This window comes from Empidonax traillii, unplaced genomic scaffold (assembly GCF_003031625.1).
Source record: "Empidonax traillii isolate 1590-97213 ecotype Southwest subspecies unplaced genomic scaffold, ASM303162v1 scaffold54:size2178333, whole genome shotgun sequence".
Lineage (NCBI taxonomy): Eukaryota > Metazoa > Chordata > Aves > Passeriformes > Tyrannidae > Empidonax > Empidonax traillii.
In genome coordinates, this window is record NW_020955247.1 from 245,304 (window position 1) to 267,107 (window position 21,804).

At 34.6% G+C, this 21,804-nt stretch overlaps 1 protein-coding gene across 2 annotated transcripts in view; it reads left to right on the forward strand.

The window, feature by feature from the left end:
- Positions 1–21,292, forward strand: part of PRR16 (proline rich 16) — a 142,683-nt gene extending 121,391 nt beyond the window's left edge. The window contains exons 3-4 of one of the 2 annotated variants that reach the window (XM_027879323.1): positions 17,644–19,339; positions 21,281–21,292. The gene's annotated coding sequence lies outside the window, so the exon portion shown is untranslated. Of the gene's footprint in view, positions 1–17,643; positions 20,599–21,280 lie in introns of those variants that run through there. The other variant, XM_027879322.1, reaches the window with a different exon arrangement.
- The last annotated feature ends 512 nt before the right edge of the window (positions 21,293–21,804 follow it).

Below are 21,804 nucleotides of genomic sequence, written 5' to 3' on the forward strand. Positions count from 1 at the left end.
ACCTCATACTCAGCGTAATTTGTAATTTGAAATCATGGTTAACTTCTATGTCAAGAAGCTACTTTTACCTCTCTCCCTTCCCTCTCTCATCTATGTGCCTTCTCTGGATGTATTACAGAAGGAAAAAAAAAAAAAAAAGACAGTCAATTCAAGTAAATCTGATCGAGTCAGTTTTTACTATGACAATCTATGTTCACAGAGAAATTATTCACAAGAATGCTTGTTTCTGAACCCCAGTCAACTACAAATGTCAGCAGAGTGAAGTGGTTCAGCCCTGAAAAAGTCTTTTGCATATCTAAAAAACCCAAAATACATAAGGTTGCAAGCTGCAGTTTTTATTTAGTAAAGGCATCTTCATTATTCAGTAGCCACTGAAAAATAGACACTTCAAGATAATAAGTTATAATTTGTACTTGTGTTTTCTTCTGGACATCTCTGTAATCAGTTTTAATTTGTGGCATGTTAGATAGGACTAGATGAACTTCAAATAATCCTTTAAAAGTAAATAAGTGGGTTTGTACCACTACCTGAAATCCTAATAACTTCCGGAAAACTTCAGATAGGTCTAGGAACAAAACTGAAACTAATTGTTTCCTTTTTTCATTTTACCATTCTTCACTTTGACAATGCAATGTTCTTTGCTGTTAAATTTTACCGGAAGTGATTGCCTTTCTTGAATATTTGGCATAGTCCAGATGAAATTGCTTTGCATGGAACATACGTTGCAGAGAATATGCTTTCAACTGTCTAATGCCTTATACTTAAATGTAAAACCAAAACTGAAGTCAAGATGTGATATTTTCTTTTCATTACTGTCTTGTGTGTTAGGAATTTTATTTTGGAATATGTGAACAGTTTTTCTTTAGAGGTATTCAACAGTGAGAATTCTTGTTCTGGATGTTAATTTTATGTTCCCTGAAATTGTTTTGATTGGTTTACACCTACATTTTTATGTCTACAATCAGATTAAATTCTGTCCTAAATACTTATGATGCAAATCAAAATACAGGTTGACCTAAGCAGGCTTTTTTACCATTTTCCCATAATATATTTTAGTTTCCCAACAGTTACAAATTTCTTCACCTCCTCCACATGCAGCTTTGCAGCATGCTTTTGAATATTCAAACTTTTCACGTTTCTGTGGACAACATTCTATTTATACCTTGATAGCAATATTGATAATAATATTACATGCTACACTTCTTATACCATATGGTAGTAGTTCTATTCTGGTCACCTCATTGTGTCTCATTCCTGTCCTGGCTCATTGGAACTAAATGCTGAGTTTTGGGAAAGACAGTGCTCAGATGAACATCAGTACAATCATTTGATGTCATAGCTAAATGACAGATATATAATCTTTACAAATCCAATCTGCTCCCAGAAGGTCTTCTGGCAAAGGTATCCACACAGTGCTGTTTATATGGTACCACCACAAGCAGATGGTATAAATGAGTGCTGCTGGGGCCCATTCTTCAGCTCATCCCTGCTGGTGAATGCTCTTAAATTCCAAGATTTGTGTCCACAGACAGTGTGTTGGCAAGTTCAACAGAAAATTCTGTCTGGAAATACTTTTTATTAGAAATTGCTGTTAAAATACTGTGCAGCATTTATAGGGCTGTGGCATTCAACTCTGTGGGGCCCAGAAACCTCTCAGGGTGTACTTATGTCCTGAACAAGAAGCTTATCTTGCAGTTTCCTTCAGAAAAAGTTGTAGGATGCATTTTTTGTCTTTCTGAGATTTGGGCATTGTTGGAAAAACAGTGAATGGCTGTTAGCACATAAATGATTTAGCAGTTTTCTCTTTGAATGATTGCTGGTATAGATGGGAATAGCACACAGGCTTTCCTTTAGGAACCAGCTGGGTCAGGTAGAAAACTATTAACAGTGGTTTGGGATGTTAATGATGATGAATTTAAGGCAAATCAGGAGTTATTCGCATTAGTGAATTAATTCTGGAGCAGAGATGAGCTTCAAATTTTCCACATTTTAAGTTCTTATGGATAAGGTTATGAGAAGAAAAACTTCCAGGATTTTAATTACTAAGAAAAGTGTTTAAAATAAAGTATTTGTTTTCAGATGAGAGCTAGTTACAAGTGACATGTTACCTGTCCTCTATGTGTCTAATGCAGATAGAGAAGTGTGTGGTTTGTAGCCCAGAACATCTTTCAGAGTCGTGATGCATCATGCTACCATCTGTATAAAATGTAGGCAGTTGGGGTAATTGGATAAATAAATAAATTACTAAATAAATAAAATCCTCTGTTAAAAAAATTCCTATTATATGTGAACGACTGAAGGTCAAAAAGTGTTTGCTTTTTTTTTTTGCTATTGGTTAATTATTCCTAAATGATAAAGTTTGAAGATGACTACAGACATATATTAGTATGCCCATATATTCTTTCTGATAGTGCAAATCTTGTATGATCTGCAAATTCTTATCTTCTGGCATTTTGGTGGCATTTCAGCTTGTTGAAATATATATTTTACGGAAATCTCTTCAGTAAAGTAAAAAGCATAGTGGTAAGCAGAAACATACTTACCAGAAAATTTTAAGGTGACTAGTACCTTTTTTGGTAATCAATCCAGGTAAGGCTTAAGCAAATAAAATCATTTTACTAATTTTTTTGAAAAGTCAAACATTATTTTCATATTATCTTTAAAATGCATCAATATAAATGGTTAGTTGTTTAAGACACTGAAATTTTAAGTAGTGTAAGCATTTCTAAACTAAACCCCGGGTTAAATATCAACACACCTTTTTCAATCTTTCACAGCTATTTGCATTTAGATGGTCTATAAATAAATTATTAAATACATTATTTAGAAAGTTCTGGCCCACTATTTGATTTGTGCAGTGTGTACAAAATATGATGGCATTATGAGTTTGAAATACACCTAAAGTAGTTAATAATGTAGAGACATTAACATCTCATTAGTGTTTATGTTCAACCTAGAATTCTTTGTTAAAACCATCTTAAAATTAAAGGATAAGTCTCTTGTGCATTACGATTTGAGTATCACTGTTTTATTTATTTTCTGTAGTAATTAATGCTGTACCACCTGACACCAGCAGTGTTGTCACTGCTAATGAACTTTGCATTTTAGAAAAGAAACAGGAAAAAAAAACAAAACACCAAAACTTGGAAACACTATTTTCAAATATTATTATAAGTGTGAAATATATACAAATCCCGTGTTCTGTAGGAATGTTACCTGGCCATAACAATATCTCTTTTTCTTTTTGCAGTTTAAATTGAAATAGGACATGTATTTTGTAAAAGAGGAAAACAAACTATTTAACTAATTTTCTTCCACAAATCTATTATTGCTTCAAAATAGAACAGAGCCATGAGAAGTGCTATAAATCCATTTTACTGTAATGTTTCTGCTATAGAAAACTGTAGTGCTTTCAGCATCTGTAATAAATTTACATGCTTAAATAAAACTAGTTTCTCAGTGAAAATAAGCTGCTGAGCCTGCATAGGCTCAGGATTGACTGCAGAATTCTTCAGGACCTGCAGGAGGGAGCTAGCTGAGATTCTCAATGATCTTTCCAAAGATCCATGAGAATCCATAAGCAAGAGGAAAGTTATGGCAGAAAATAAAGGTGAATTATTTGATATGTAACTGATGAACATTTTAATTTTGTAATTCATTAGCGAGTAAACCTATAGGAAGAAGGTCTATGTGTGTAATAGATAGGGAGAATGCTTTACTCTTTGAAACTTTGTTGGAACAGTCAATAGGCACTGAACAGTGCAAGAGCAGAGGACCGAGCAGTCATGTGGAAAGCACAATTAGTATGATTAAGAAATTGATGAGAGGACAGTTAAGTGATATTGCAAGTGCTAGCAACCTGGATAGCTGTCAAAACGAAAAACAAAATTTCCATTTGTTGAAAGAAGTTTAGTAAATCTTTAGCATTACCTAGATTTACAGTGTGTGTAACTGGAACAGCCCATTCTGAGGTTATCACCTTCCTTATGTGTGACAAGTTCATATATATTATTTGTTGCTGAAGAGAAAGATACCTAGATTTAGAGTAAGTTATAATCCTAATATTAGAATGTTAAAATCATAAATGCCTATGGAAGTATTAAAGTCCAGAGAGATTAAAAGAATAGGCCCATTTGTTCATGGATGTTTGTAACAGCATCACTCTCTAGGAAAAGGTCAGAAATTTTGGAGTGTCTTCTGGTCACTCAAAATAGCCATGCAACAGTAGCAGTAAAGATGTTAACAAGATTTCAAGAGTATCAATGTACATTTCAATGGAGAGAACATTTGCATTTTTCAAAAGGCAAATTAGGAAGCATCATGTGGCAACAATATATTCCACTTCTCTTAAACAATGCCTTGAAATAAGTATTTAAGCAAATACCAGAAGACATAAAAGGACAAATCACTACTCATTGTTAATGCTATGAATTTTTCAGATTATCATTTTCCTGAATAAAAGCATGTACTATACTAAAATGATCCACCCTAGCTGTGGTGTTCAGCAGCATTTCACGTAGTTGCTGTATTACAGGGCTTGTCTTAAAGGTGCAAGTAAATCTGAAATATTGAGCTTGGAACAGAACTGATTCAGCAGTAAGAAAGATTAAGTGATATGGTTAGTACATATTTTACTTCTGTATCTTACATCAAAACCTATCAATTTGTCACTTGTAAGGTATGACAAAAACAAACCAAAAAGAAAAATCTGTTGTAAGAGCATTATGTCAAGTGGAGATTACTTCAGCTGATTTTTTAATTAGTTTTTTTTAAGTACCCATATATTTTAATAAGTACTGAAAGGTACTAAATATTTTATGAATAAGTTATTTCTGAATAAAAACTAGATTTTAAGTTTACAAAGAATATGTCACCTTAGGGTGGCATAGTTTTTAAACATAGGTTTTTTTAAACATAGTTTTTGTAATTGCTGGAAAATAAAATGAGAAATTCAGATTTTATTAATCATGATTTTCCTTCTAAGTCCATCTCAGTTAACAGGCCCTTATTTCAAAATCCTATTAAGCAAAGGGGTCTTATCTGTTTAATCTTGTAATTTTCTGAAATAGAACTTCGTGGTACTGTCTTAATCAAGATCAAGAGCATATTGATTCTCCTGTAAAAGTTTTTATGTTACTTTTTTCTGGTTGCCTGTTTTTTAAGGGAAAAAAAATTGTCTGAGATACCATCACCCAACTTAGTTTTGTGCTGCTACTAGTTGCAATAAAAATAAAAATATTAGTAATTACCTCTACATGTAAGTTTACTAAAGAATTACTATCTGAACAGCAAAATACTTGTATTTCAATTAAACTAATTAAAACTTTTAAAGCACAAACCACATTTTAGTTGCATCCTTTTCAGAGTGTTCATCTAACTCCTAATCAGTTTGTAGTTTTTGAACTTTCCTATTTAGGGGAGCTTTTTGGGGGGTAAAGGAAGGAGGATAATACATGAAAAGAATTATTTAACTCTAATCTGTACTGTAGGAAATCCTTGCATACCAGATAATTCCCTTTTTTAACAAGTGTATAGTTTGACTTCAGCCCACAGGCAAGATAGAAGGTTCATGTTTAGGTTGCTATCTGTAGCTCTACTGCTGTATTTCTATTAAAATTAGAAACATGTGAAATGTAGCTAACACAGCACTGGTCTTAGAGTCCAAATCATCAAAAAGAAAAAGAAAGGTGGCAGTTTTACTTTTTCCCCTATTATCACCATCTGAGGTGGCATTGTTTCAAGCAATGGAAGCCAGCAGAGCCAGAGGGTCTGTTTGTATCCGTCCTTTTAATTATAACTCTGTAAGGAAACCCAGTGTATTTTCACTCAAGTGAAAGTAAAACACGAACTGCATGTTTGTATGGCCAAAATGAAAACCTGAAATCTGTCATTCCTTTCAGTATTTAAATATTCTATCTGACACAAATCCAACTGTTTTTCATTCACTCAAAAATAAAGCATGGGACAGATGTGATAGATTTACAAATTGCTGGATAAGGAGATGGTGTTTATAGACTGCCTTTCTTTTGCCTCTGTTGCTAGAGATAAGGGAAATCCAAATTGACTTACTTCCTCTGCCTGAGGCATTTTGAACTCACAGCTTCCCTATGTCTGAAGCATATTCTATGTTTCTCTTTGTAGCAATGTAGCTTCAGCTGCTCATGGCTTCTTTGAGAGTTTGGTAGAGGAAGGTGCTGCAAGAGAGGAAGAAATGGGTGCTGGGATAGGGGTTGGATTTTGGAAAAGCAGTAAGCAAGAGGATAGAGTATCCTTTATTCATTTACTGTACCCTATGCCTGAAGGTTGGAGTGAACTCTTTTGCAACCTCCACAAATGCAGTTTGTCCAGCAGTTATATATGTGCTGCCAAGGGCATTCTCTGTTTTGGGACATCACATCTAAAGCCTCCCTATTACCCACAGTTCTCCATCAAGTCTCCTCAAGACCCTGAGCTGCTGCTTTTGCAAATGGGATCACCAGCCAAGGTTATACTTTGTGCCAGCTTTCCTGCTTTCTCAATGGCCACAAACAGCAAAAAAACCCCTCACTGAGTTCTGTCTTCCTGTCCTTCCTTCACAGGTTCCGCATCTCAAGCTGACTTCTCACAAGCTACAAAGAGGATGTGAAATCTTCTCTTTAACTTCTCTTCCCAGCCCTTTAAGCAAAGCCATATTCTCTTGATAAGTGTAGTTACCTGACACTCATTGCAGCAACAAAGGCAGCTAAGTGTCTTTTCACCTGCTCGCTCCTGCAATAAGTTTAGACATTCCCTAAAATATTGAATTTGGTTCTCAAAGTAAAATACTTTCACAGTTATCCTGAGACTTTTAATAGAAGACTGCAGGAGGATGTAGCTAGCAATTTACTGTTCAGCACACCCTCTGTGTTGATGGAAGGAGTGGTAAGACTTCACTCAAAATGGAGTGTGGTGGTTGTGGAAAAAGGCTTTTCAGAATTGAGCTGTCAGCTTGTCATTTGTCCATTATAAATTTTGCAGTTTTTGATAGGGTACATGAAGATTTTGTTACATCATCAATGAGCTTTCAGCTGATTGCTGACTTACAGTAGTGATTTGTGCACTGATTTATATATTTACATAGAAGAGCTCTCTATGTTTCTTCCTGCTTTTCTGTTTCCTTGTTTTCTGATTATTAGAAAATCACTATGGCACAGGTAAAACAGTTTACAAAAGTAAATGAAACATCTTTACTTTTAATGATGCTTACACACTGATGCCTTTTTTTTTACCTAGGGAATGAATTTTGAAACATTAGTATTTCTTTGCAAGCAGTAAGTATGTACTTTTAATTATTGATTCAGATGATTCAGTTTATTATCCTAGTCCATTGTACCAGGAGGTATTTGTGGCTACAAAATAAAAGCAACCTTTTCCAGTTTTATTCACTTAGAAGTTTGTGTACTGTTCATGCTTAGAGGCTCTTTTAGGCATTAAGAGGCTTTTAGATAACCTTAAAAACCAGAACTGATACTAAGAAATAATACATTTTTCAATATTAATTGTAGAAGAAAATTTCATCAGGATGAAGTTAGACCTTCTCTTTTTGAGTTTGCAGGAGAAAAAAAAAGCCATTTTATTGTTCATTACTATTTTAATCAGGTAAGAATTTCTAGTAAATACTTCACCTCTCCATTATGCTGTCCGAAACACAATTATTTGCACACACACACAAAAAACAAAAAAACCCCACCCACCAGTCTTTACCAGGCTCTGCTAACTCAGGTCTGAAATCCTGTCTTAACAAAGGAAATTAAGAAAGTTGATTGAATAAAGATTTTATGTTTTACTTATTTAATTTTCTTTAATTTTACTTTTTCTGAAAGCTACCCTGAGTTAAGTAAATTGGTATTTTGAACTGCTGATGTGTGTTCAGTGCCTTAGAGGGTCATTATTGTCTATCTTTCACTTCTTTTTCCATGTTCTAATATTAAAAGGAAAGAAAGAACACAGTGATAGAGTACAATAATGAGAAGTCAAATATAATCTAATTGTCAGGGCTATTTTTTTTACTCTTTCTGATAGAGAGGTGGCAGTTTATCACCCTCCAGATTCTTCCAGGCTCTGACAGAGATGGCCCGTAGACCTTCTTCAGCCTCCTGTCTTTTTGGATCTTTTCCTTGTATTGCCACTCACTCTTACCCGCTTTATTCCATGGAACCATAGAATTGATTATGTTTAAATAGATCAAGGACAAAGATACTAGAGAATATGTGTTCTGCTAATTTTGAGTAGTTCAGCAAGAGCAAAGAATTTCTGGATGCACTGGTTAAAGAAAACAAAGCCAAGTGTCTTTTCTGTATATCATGATAGATAAAAAGTACATCCTACTTGAAAAAGACTTAACATTTATTTGGCCTTCTGCCTCATACTGAGGGGGAAATGCTTGAAGAGATGTTTCAAATGTGCAGTGGAGCATCTGTGGCTTATCAGCAGATGTGCAAATTCTCCTGTTTTGAACTGTGACTTGGAAAACAGCGCTGGAGAGGACCTTAGCCAACTCAGTCAACACACAGTAGATTCAGAGCTTCAAACGTAATTCCAACTCACACATAATCAATTTTTACAGTAGACTTTCTTATATATCTGACTAACTGATTTAGATAAACAGATCCAGATATTTTATTCTTGTTGTCAACTTGTATTTGTTGTCAACCAAAATGACTAATCTCTTCGCTGAACAGCTCAGAGACTGCTGGGCAACAGACCGAGGTATTTTACGGCCAGGTAAACAGTGTATTTGAGGCCTTTGCTTAATGGGCAAAGAGCTGAATTGCACATTTGGCTAGTAACCTTTTCCTGAATGTATTAGCAGGAGAGTTTAGTGGGCTGTTATTTGATTTCTGAGCTGCTTTTCTTAGGTGAAATATCTTTTTTGTTAAGCAAATGTCAGATGAACATGGATACTTGTGTTGGAGCAAAGGCATCCAATGATTTTCAATTAGCAAGACAGTCAGCACTGGCAAAGGTCCTAAAGTTTGCAAATGTCGGTATTAAAAACAAATAAACCCCCCAATATTACACACACACACACACACACACACACACACAAAGGTTATTATTAGCCAAGCCTTTGAGCATATTTGATGGACATTATAAAGGGTCTAAGCCAGAGATAATTTATGGCTTTGAATTTCTCTTATAATGAGGAAATGATTATTTTCTTATAATGATCTGAAACTGAGATAGATTATTACCTGTGTGACTGTCCCCTTTTCCTGCTGGAGATCACCATACCCTTCTCCCTACCCACTTGAAGTAGTCCTTTACTATATTTTTCTCATGTTTTGTGTTTTGATAGGGATATTTCTGCTGATAATTATGAGAAATTAAGTTTCTTAAAGGTTAAGTGAAGGTAGGATTTGTTGCTGAGCTTATGTCTGAAGCAACTGGACCATCTGATCCAGTTATATGTAACTTTATACATCATTACAGATGGATGGAAAAAAACAGTGGTCACTAAATGTCAAAACATACTATTTCATTCAGGTCTGGACTTCTGGATATTCATCTTAAAATGGTTAAACAGCCTACAGAAAGAGATCCGTGGCAGATCTGCAAAATCAGAAGCTGAAATGTTGATCTTCATTTTCTTTCCTTTTTTCAAAAATAACCCAAAATTTCAGAGTTTTTCTCAAACATAGTGTTACATTACAACAATGTTACAGAGTTCTGGAAGCTCGTTTTTAGGATTCCTCAAAATAAATTAAAAGGCATAAATCTGAGTGTCTAGGAAGGATATTAATACTGATATTTCTGATAAACTGATATTTCTACCTTTTTTACATCAGTTGCATATAATTTGCATATAGCCATTTGGAAGTGGTGGTTATAGGAGAAGATGTAAAGAAGCGTCTCTTGTTTTGTATACAGTTATTTGCAAAAGCTGTTGAAACAAAAGTTGACCCCTTGAAGAGAAAGCTTTGAATCATTATATATTTGCAAAAGTTATAAATTTCTGCATTTATTTTTATAATTTTGGAAGCGCATTCATTCTAGTAATCAAAAATCAAAACTCTTGCCAAGGTTAATCCCAGAAAGTACATAGTACTTTCCATAATAAGATTCTCTCATACATCTTCAATGTAAAAGTCATGCCAGGTTGATCTCTTTCATGCACATTGTTGCTGAAAGTACAAGGTATATGAAGATACCAAGTAATTTCCTGTTGTTGTTGGGGTTTTTTTGTTTTGTTTTGTTTTGTTTTGTTTTACCTTCCAATCTAAGAATATATTCTGCTACATTTTTAAAGTATTGATTGTTGTTTCTATTCAGTTTCTTCCTGATACCATAATTTCCTTGGGAGCTCAAGAAAGTAGCTTGTTAAGTCTTGCTAAAATTCATATGTAGAAGCTTCAGGTTTGTTTTTTTTTTCACAATGCAAGAAGTCTCAAGCAGTTGATGAGACCCTTTCTAGTCTGCCTTGTGATTGGAAAGAGCTTCAGTTGGTTGCTGGGAAGTCTTCCAGTAAGCTGCTGAAGCATGGAGACTTCTTGTAAACAGGGTCCCATTGGTGCACGGTCTCAGGGCCTCTCTTACACTTTCAAGATTCTGCCCAAGACTAAGCTGCGAGCTACTAAAAAATTTCTAGTGGCTAAAAATTCCTAGCAACACAGACAGAACTTTCAGGGTCCAGCAACATCATAGAAACCCCTTTTCTTTTGTAAAGAAAATAATTGAATTTGAATATGTTGATTAACCAGAATAATAATGAATAGTAATAGTAATGAATCATTGCATTGTTAGCCTTTAGTCACACTGACATGTTTAGGGAGTCCAGAATAATGTAGTTCCAGTGGTCTCCGTATATCTAGTGTAATTGAAATTATTATTTTTTCTCATGTGACAAAATACTTGTGCCAAATGATACAGAAAAAAGTAAAGCACATGTTAATGAACATCATGTTATTATCTAAAATTGCAAATTATTTCATCCCTTAATAGGCAAACTGCAGAAAAGCTGCACCAAAGAATTTGCAGATATTTTCCGATGACTTTTAGGTCCTTTTGGCTTGCAAAGTAGGCCTAATCCTACAAGGCTGCACAATTGCTTGAGTAACTTGAAATAAATGAAAGATCAGCAAATTTAAAAAAAACTCAAAAGGGCAGAAATATTGATAGTTACATTGTCTTCTACATGGCTCCTCTCACCCATGTAGTTTTTTGGGTTTTTTTAATAAGCAAGTGGAAAGCTGCCAGCTCACTTTTCATCTATTCTTCCTAGCTTCAGGCTGAATGAGAAAAGGTTACACCTGTCAACTGAAAGATATACTCTGGGGGGAATGATTTTCAAACCATTCACATGTCACTTTAAGATATGTAATTATACAAAAGCTTCCAAACTCTAAAAATTGAAACATTTTTTTAAATAATAGCAGATGCAAGTCCTTTAAGACATTTAACTATTCTGTGTCAACTTTCAGTTGTCTTCAGACTAATGTCCCATCAACTGACGGATAAAAGGTTTTTCCCTTTGTCATGTAGGTTATGCCATATACCAAAGTAAATTGTTTTCACTGAGTATAGGTTCACAGGGATCTGTATCCTGTTTCCTGTTAGATAGCCAGCTTCAGGAATTGACTGCTATAAAAGTAACACACAGGAAATCTGAATACTTGCATAAAAAATACTTACATGTATGGGTGTGGAGTGTTGGTGTCTTTTCTAACCTCTCCATCTCTTTCAGTTTTTGCCAAGAACTAAAGTGTAAGAAGGCAATGATGGCAAGGTCCTCAGATTAAGCAAAGAGGCAATACCATTGATAAGGTACTGCCCAGCAGTAGACACATTATGTGACTTTCTTTGGCAACTCATTGCAAACGCGAACCTACCTCATCCTTAATATTTTGTTTCAGTATTTACTTCTTATGTTGTTGCCTGTGTTAAACTAGATAAATCAACTTTGTAACCAACTCAGCAACTAATGTTAGTTAAATTAGTGTTACCAGCTAATATTTCATTAATCATTAGAAATAAAAAGTTAGTTATATTAGAGACTTAGCTGTCTTTTACTTTTTTCTTTTTTTTTTTTTTTTACTTTCTTTTACTAATCTTTGTTCTACCTCCATGACACAGTTGCACATTCATACTAATAAAGGAAATTTGCTTTGACTCATGAAAAGGAGGGCAAAAATAAGGGCAGAAAGATGAAAATAGTATCATATATTAGCTAGCTTTTATGTTTAAAAAAAATGCAGAAAGAATGAATAGGTTGGTTTCCTAGATTGTATTACTGTAGAAGATTCTCTTTTAACATCTCAGATACACAGCCCCATTTGGGATAGTGGCAGTAGGCCTCAGGTCTAGCCAGCCATCCACATTCCTCTGATACTCAGAGAAGGATGCTGCGAGAAACAAGTTTTTCTTTACCATCAGCAATGTAGGATTTATTGAGAGTGTAGAGAGTATTTAAACTTTTTGTGTGTGTGTGTGTCTGTGTTTGGGCTTGAAGGTTCAGTGTTTCAGGGTATTTATTTCTTAAAATAAGAAGCAGAAATATGTTGAGAGTGAAAAGGACAGGGAAATAAAATGTTATTAATTTGTAACGTAGATTAAAATTATTGCTTGTAATCTCAAAAGAAATCTGCAGCCAAACCAGAAATGGATCAAAAATTTCTTTTATATATTCAAGCGCCTCAAATTCAAGACTGGCTTTATGGTTTCATTGTTGTCCACTGAGTACATGGTATAAATTATTTCAGTCACCCCCTCATAAAATAGTGCTCAAGTACTTTAAATATGAAATGAATGTCAAATTCATTTCCATAGATATATTAGCATATATTTCCTAAGGGTGTAACTAAACTGAAGTATGACTACTTCTGTATAGAGAGACCCACCCAGTCTAATCCTTGCATTGGTTGCTGAGCTACTGCTGTTGGGACAACTGTAGTGGCCACTTGAAATGTGGCTCTGGATGTGATCTTGAAAACCACCCTCTAACTGATTGCAGCCTTCTAGATATTGTCCATATTACAGAAATTGATAATCTAGCATTTATGTATACTTGTATTTGCTTTTTAAGCAAGTCTAAATAAGAAACCTATTTGTAAATGAATATTAGGACAAGCTAGAACTTGTTATTTTGAAATTAAATATAGAGCTAAAATTTTATACTCTAGCACACACAAAAAAAACTCCCAAAACAAAAATTAAACAAAATAAACCACAAAACCAAACCTGATTTCATCTTCTTGATAATTTGTTGCTTTTTCTATGCATGTTAGTCAAGTACAAGGGAGCCCCTGGTGGTCTAGTGGTTAAGGATGCGGCGCTGTCACTGCCGAGGCCTGGGTTTGATTCCCGGTCGGGGCCACTCCCCAGGCAGATGGAGCTCAGTAGCCCTGTAAAGCAATCCATCTACGTCCTGAGGACCTCGCTGCCACTGTCCAAGCTCTCTTGGCCCCAGCAGATGAACCTCAGGATTAAAGGGTGGGCTCAGTTCCGCGCACACAGTGTCTCACCTAAAAAATCCAATGCGCAGGCTGGAAGGTGGAAAGACCTTCCCCGATTCTTCGTTCGCGAAGACTGGCCATTATATATAGTCAAGTACAAGATAAAAGGTAGTCCAAAGCTAGTAAACATGTATCCCAGAGAAAAAATCAATCCAAAACACTATCTCAGAAATATTTGTGAGTACTCATCTCATGAAGGATACAGTATAACTTATCAAAAAAAAAGATGAGAAAAGAAATAGGCTTCCTTGGAAGATATTCACACTTACCATAACCAATTCTACCTTAAAACATGCATAATGCTAAAACAGTTTTCCAGCACCTAAGGGACCAAAAAGGCAAATGAAAAGCAAGTCATGTCAAGAAAAATGACTTGATAAAAATGTTTCTAAAATTTGAAAATGGTAAAGAGAAATGTATTGTTTCAGCCATGAATATGTCTGAGGAATTTTAAAAATATAAATTTATATGTTTTTTCTGTACATACTGAGAAATAAGTTCTTGTTCTTTAGTTAAAATTTATGTATAGTTCTCTTAAGAGATGTTGTACCTGTGACCAGTGAATAAGACTGCCAGAATTTCCCAGGATACATCATCAGATCTTTTTTCTGGTGCCATTCTTTCTCCTTTTAGCACTTTACAGTTGGAACTTTGACATTTTTGACACTTTGACATTCATCATGGCAACCCCTAATAAAAGCTATTGACTCCCATGATGTCAAAATACTTGGTACCTGACAGCTAGTAACTTTGGTTGCTTAGATATCCACTGTGTTGAAAACTAGTGTTATTGACAAACAGAAAGATGTGATTTCACATTGTAGGTCCCACAAATTACTCTTCTCAAATGTAAACTGTTTGGGACTTGATTGAGACAAGTAACGACCACATCAATTTGGCCAGCAGTTCATAAGTAAAAGCAGGAGATTTTACGAGTTTTATATGTTGATAGGCATGATGCTCCTGACACTCATTGCATGCTTCTGTTAACATTGATTTATCACTATAAAAAAATGATTCTACAGTAGCTCTCAGAGCCAATATTCTGATGATCTTCATTTTATTATGCAAACAGACAAAGATAGTCAAAATCTACAAAGACACTATTTAAGCAGTATGAGTTCAGTTGGAAAATTATATTTAATAAATATTTTCATCATATAGTTTCAGACAAAATTTACAGATATCTATCCAAGATTGATTTGACAGTGCTATATAAAGGGAAAACTCTGGAGATATCAAATCTGGCATGGTAAAGAACTTAATAATCATGTTGAGGAAGGATTATTAGGAGAGGATAGCAAGAGTCTAATACATATTGTCAATATGTAAATGAATTATAGTGTGTAAAGAAAAAACAAAAACATGTAAATTTAGATATTTTTCATGTCATTTACAATCTCTTTCAAAGCTTTGATGGAAAAAATTCCAGGAAGCAATTGGGAATTTTTTTTGCTCATCAGCAAATAAATTATTTATGAATTGAAACAGTAGGATGGGGCAATCACACATAAATAGATTTTATGAGGCTTCTGAGGAAATTAAAAAGTGTTGTGGTGGATTTGTTAACATGTGGTGTTGCTTAGATTTAGTTGGTTTAGTTTTTACAGAGAAAGATGTCTCAACAGGGCTATATGACAACACAAAAATCAGGGATGATGGTGGGGATTTCTTGGACAAAAGAAACTAGCAAAAAAAACTTTACAAAAACATTCCCTTTGTGTTTTGTAATTCTTACTTCTATTGAGGGAATTAACATTGTATAATTACTCTTATTTAAAAGGAGTAAAAAGCCTAGGTTAATATAAATGAAATAGTCTAGGTCTGAATCTAAATATTTCTATATCTTTCAGGTATAAGAAAGTAACTGAAACAGATGTCATTACTATTTAAACAATATCTAGAAAATATGGGCACTGTGTTTAAGAAGATTTATTACTATGTGGTTTTGTGTATTTTTTTTCCTTGAGAACTTGTGTTATACTCCTAAATTTGTGAGAACTTCACTCTGACTTGTAGTGTGCTTATGACAGGTAACAATATGTTATTGTTTGGGTTATAACAGCCCAAATAATGGAGCTTTTATTTAGGCTAGTCTTTCAGTGGCTCTTATCAGACTCTTAAAATGATGTGGAAATTAGAGGGCTTAGTATAAATCAAGTAAATCCCATTTTCTCAATTGAATGTAAAGTGCATTTCCTGGTTGTTTTATCCTTTTTCTTGATAAAAGACACTAGACCTAGCATAGAAAGCTGCATTAAATATTCTTTTCCGTGATCACTGGTAATTATCACTGCACTCATCAGTTCAAAATTGATAATCTCTTCTATATAATTTTCTTGATATCTTCCAATTGTGCCACTGCATAGTTTGTTCTTTAAAACTGTAAATTGAACCCGAGTTTCTCTGTCTCTGGCAATGGTATAACCATTCTGTAGGTCTGAGGTGAGAACATGCTTCCCTTTAGTAGACTTTTTCCTAATATTTTCCATGCATAGAGTTCTTGATAGCAATTTTTCCAGTGACAGTGTGGTCATGGCCATGATGAGAAGGAGGATGTCATTGTAGATGGAACTTACTCTCAGTTTTTAAGAAGACAAACAGAATAAAGCAGAAGGGCATAGGTTTTTTCAGGTAATACATGCAGAGAAGTAAAATATATTTTTTATTATAGAAGAGTAGTTATCTGGATTTGAATGGGGGAAACAGCAACATTGGTTTCTCTGATTCTCTGGTTGTTGGGACTAAATACTGACACAGTAGAAAGAAGAGAATGAAACGATGCTGCTGAAGTAATTAAAGGGAGAAGGGATAAGTGAACAAAATGATCTATAAATTGTCTGAACCCTAGCTAAGGTCAGGTTTTTTTCACTAGGAGATTGTTAACAAGGTATGTAGCAATGAAGGGATTTTATAATGAGGAATTCAATATAACAATCTGAATGTACAGCCTCTATATTAAAATAGTGCAGACCACAGACTAAAGAACTACACAGCTCAGGATAGGAATCTGTGATTAATAGGGACATTTTTATTTTTTTGTCAGTGACTGGCCTATTTCATCTTTCTGCCTCACTTCTTCACGTGTAAACAATGGCTGGCAATTATGGATTTTTGGGGGAGATAGCAAGAGGAACTGCTTCTGTTTTTAATATAGGTTTGGCCAGCTAATGAACTTTTCACTGAGCAAGTCTAATAATAATCTTATAATTTGAACAAATTATTTATTAATGTGGAGAGGTGCAAAACATTTTCACAGTTTGTACTCTTTAACACAGATATCATAAACAAAAAAGGACAGTCTTTTCCTCTTTGGTAGAACATTGATGAAATGAGGGTGGATGTCATGTTGGAATGAATCAAATTGTGTGTGTTGATGACTCAGTGAAAGAGATGATAGAGAAACTCAGGTATACTTGAAATACCACTTACTGTTTTTGTGGGGAATCATCCTGATTTTGGTTGAGATAGAGTTCATTTTCTTCCTAGTAGCTGGTACAGTGCTGTGTTCTGGATTTAGTATGAGAATAGTGTTTATTAGCACACTGATGTTTCAGTTGTTGATTAGTGGTACTTACCCTAAACTCAGGACTTTTCAGTTTCCTCTGCTTTGCCAGTGAGGAGCGGTACAAGAAGATGGAAGGGAACATGACCAGGACAGCTGATCTGAACTGACTAAAGGGATATTGCATACCACTGAACATTATGTCCAACATATAAACTGGGGGAGTTGGGTGGAAATTGCCGGTCAAAGCTTGAGAACTGGCTGGACATCAGTCAGCAGATGGTGGGCAACTGAATTGCATATCGCTAGTCTTTCTTGGATTTTTTTCTCTCACTTTTTGTTGCAGTTGTTGTTATTTTTACTATTGTAATAATTATAATATTTTAATTTTAATGGGGTTTATCTTTTTTTTTCCTCAGTTCTCCTCCCCATCCCACTATGCGTTGGGGAGTGAGTGAGCAACTGGGGGGTGCTTAGTTGTCAAAGGTTGTACCCATAATAAAGTAAAACTATAAAAGATCGAATTCAAAATATCATCATTTTTTTTTGACTCCTGCTTTCATGAAAAATTGAATGATCATTCAAAATTATGTTTTGTTTATTGTTAACTTTGTCTATTTAAAATAACTTTTTTATAACTTTTCCCTTGTCTTCTTTTCTTTTTAACAGCACCTTCAGGCTTGAAGGAATACCTATATTTGGAGGCACGCCAGTTACTTTCTTGCATATCAGATTCATCATTGTGACTTCCTGCAGGCCAGATCTGAGAAGTAACCAGGAACCTGAACTTTAGTGGAGAATGGAAAAGCCCTTCAAGTGAGAGCACAACTGATCACTAGTGTAATCTGCATTGAGTCATCTTTCTCAGATCTGACAGCTACAAGCTGAGTCCCGGCAAAAGCCACAGCCTTAAATTCCATTCAGTGGGAAAGAAGGATAAGAGAACTAAATGTCTTGCCCCATTGCAGAGACTGCTGTCTCCAAGCCTGACACCCAAGTTCTGTGCTGAGCAACCAGAGTAACAGTGAGGTTTTTTTATGAGTACAGCCAGCATCCACAAATATTTCAATATGTAGCCAAAAGGAGAAATGAAGGACTTGTGATATCAGAAAATGAATACATTTATTGAAACAGAGGAATGTTACTGTGGGGAAAGAAGACCTCTGTCATCCCTTGTACATATTCAAAGCCATACAGGAACAGGGCACAAGTGAAGTTAAATCACTTAAAAGGATGCTGTCTCCTGTTCTCTACCCAACTTTGAGGAAGCTCTGCTGTTAAAGATTGTGTCGCAATGCACTTCTAGTATTTGCACTGTCACTTCCATTCAGGGTAATGATGTGTGCCACCATTTTTGCACAGATGGCCCCAGGAGATTTTTGACCACAACAAGCTATACTTTGCCGGGGCTCCAAAAGGAATTAAAAAGTTAGAACTGAAGAAAGACATTTATGCTCTCTTTCACTATGGGGATCTCTTCACAGAAAGGACTTTGGTCCTTTCTTAGGATTAAATAAGTACATGCATATACATACATATATATATATATGTATATATATGAAGCAGCATCAACATGATAAGGTGTATTTAAAAAGGGGATATAATCTTTTTTAATAGCATCCATTTTTTTTATCATATTAGCAGCCAAGAAATTTAGTCTATTGAATTATACATCCAAAATGTTCCTATTGAACATTGACATTTTAGTCCCAGTTACTGTTAAAGAAGTCATTTGTAATATGTACTTGACATTAAATTTTTCTAGCCATTTGTCTATACTTCATGAAGAAATCTAACAGACAAACAGCATTTTCAGTTTATATTTCTAAATAAATATGTTGTTTGTATTATTTGCAGTCACTCATTTTGGCTGGTTTTCATTATCTTGAAAAGGGATTTAAAGAAGAACCAAAACACAAAAATTGTTTGTTCTTGTTAAGCTGTAATGATTTGATGAATGAAAGCTTTAATATAAATACTGTAATTTGTAAAATGATGAAGTATATTTATATAGGTAAATATGTATGGAAAACAAAAGGAGGTATTTTAACTCTTAATTTCAGAACATAGTTTATTTTAATAACCACAGGAAGAAATTAAATATATAATGGATAGGGATTTTTTATGGTCAGTGGGTTTTAGTAAGTGAAGATTTGGATGCTTAAGAATGAGATGAATGTAGTCTAATAATTGTGGTTTCCCAAATTATTCAGAGACCTTTTGTCAGCTGTCTCATTTTATTCAAACATTGGTTTAGTTTTCTGGGAGTTGGGGTTTTTTAGGGTGCATGTGTGCTAGCGTTTTCATCTGGGTTTTGTTTGTATTAGCATACTGACAAGACCATGAACTTGATACTATTTGATAAGTTACAGAAAAAGAGGTTGTTCCTTAGGATGATCTACACTTTACAGTTAAGAACAGTCATTGTTATCCATCTAATTCAGTGGTTTGTTGTACAGTTATTGGACATTTCAATGCTAGAGTTGTTTTGAATAAAAACCCTTTTTTTCATTTTTTTCTTAGTCCATTAGCCTGTGTGTAATTTTAAGAGAAAAGTAATGCATTTGGTTCCCAGTTTATTCAAATCATTCATCTTAAATCCAGTCATATGTAGCTGATTTATAAAGCTGAATAGGTTTTTCTTTTATTTTATTGCTTTATGGAACCTATTAAGTGCTCACTAACAGAAAAAAAAAATATCTTTCAAAAAAAATTAATCTGTGGGTTAACTTTGTAAAGGGCAAATATCTTAAAAATGTGTTGCTCTGCTTTAATGTGGTAACCAGTGTATGCGTGTATGTTTGTGTGTGTGCACACATGCACACCCTTACTTGCTCATGAATGAAATGCCAGCTCTGCTGAAGTGAGTGCCACAAGTCCTGTTTCTGCAAAAGATGCTCATATTACTGCATTTTTTGGTGAAAGACCTGAGCTCTGTCTTTGCTTGTGACTCTGAAGCCATAAACAGCTTTTGAAGTTTGTCAGGAAATCAGAAAATGAAATAATAAGTTTATATTAGACTCCGTCATTTGGCAAAACTTGGGATGATCTAATGATATGACTCTTTTCTTTTAAAGAAAATGAATGGTCAATTTCCATTGGTGCAATGGATAAATGAAACCTTTTTTGTATTTGTTAAAAAATGATGGCTGTGTTTTGTTCACATACAATTTAGCTTACGGTTGGCTTACAGTCTTGTTACGATGATGTCATTTCTGTGTCATTAGAATACCTTATTTGGACACACAACTTGCATGGGCTTGGTTTTGCTCCCTCTTCTGATAACCTACACTTAAAAATCGGAAGGCTTGTTCTTTGAGACTAGTGTTCAGAGTTGTTTAAGAACTGAAACCATAAGAATTTCAGAATGCTAATTTGAACACTTCCATTATTACCTAATGATAACACTTTCAAAAGTTCTTTTTTTTTTGTGAACAAAATGCATTCATTTAAATCTGAAAATAGCCCAATAAAAATCTAGTGAAATAATTTGTTACTACTTGCAAATATTTTTCTACTATTCTGAGTTCTAGATCAGCTTGCGTGTAAAATTTTTACTGCACAAAACCCACCTGATACAATGCACAGTTTTCTTCAGAAAAATACATGAGATATGAAAAATAATGACCTGGTGCCAGGCGTGGTTTTATATAGTGTGTGTAATGCAAAAATAATGAACATATACAAGCACGTAGGCCTAATTTAAGTGACAAATGTAGTTGGAAGATAACACTGCAAACCATAGTTCTGATCAGTCACATGCTGTTGTTTGGAGCTCTGCTTAACTGGGACTTCACGCTGGAAAGTAAATTTCAGTGCATGTCCACACGTGCACTGTTATGTATCATGTTTTATTTTACTACCAGTGACATTGGAATAACTCTAGATTGCGTGATTTTTGTAGGCTTAAATTAAATCTTTAGGTAAGTATGTAATATTGGATATAAATTGAGCTGATGTCTGTATACTATGCAGATAATCACCTGAGATAACACCTCAACACAAGATTTCAGAAATTGCTGGCACATAAGTAACACTGAAATGCTTTTTCATAAAGTTTAAAACCAAAGCAGACAGTTAGATTATCTCATTAAACAACAAAAATTTTGTTTTAGTTCCATTGTCTTAGTCTAAGCATATTTACAAGATCATCAGAACTTTTTCAACTAGTATGACGTTTTGGTGACTGGTTCGTCCTTTTTTAGGTTTATGTGTGTTATGTATATGAGAAGTGTCTGAAGATATGGTTCTAGAGTGCATTGTTTCATTACTTGGGATCTCAAAAGTCATCTGAAGCAGCCAATAGATTTGAAATGCTGAGAAGTGGAAAATAAAATGCAAATAGTTCTGAATGTGTCTACAAGACATACTATCTGCACTTGAATTTTTCCAAAAGACAAGGACTACTATCTTTCATGAGAAAAATACGGACATGTTAAAATACCTATTTTGTAAAATAGAAGCAAAATATTACAAAAATCTGATGATCACGAGGATGTTATAAAAGTGTCCTTTTCCTGACTCACATGATCACCCCAAGTGTCACATGGCATGAATATCCCCAAGGGACAGATTTTTTTCTGTGATTGGTGGTGTGCTGGGTCCACAGTAAGTCAATGATTCTGTAAATAAGACCTGACCGCAGGATAAGTGGTAGGCTGCTGTCTGAGGAGGGATGAAAGGAGGACAGCCATTGCTCTGCTCTGGAGCTCCCACTGAAGGTAGGAGGCTGTTACTGAGACTGAATCTTACAAAGAAAATTAGTTTTAACAGTGTGACTCATGCATTACAGTAAGATTCCTTACAGGACTGCTGAGACTAAATTAATGA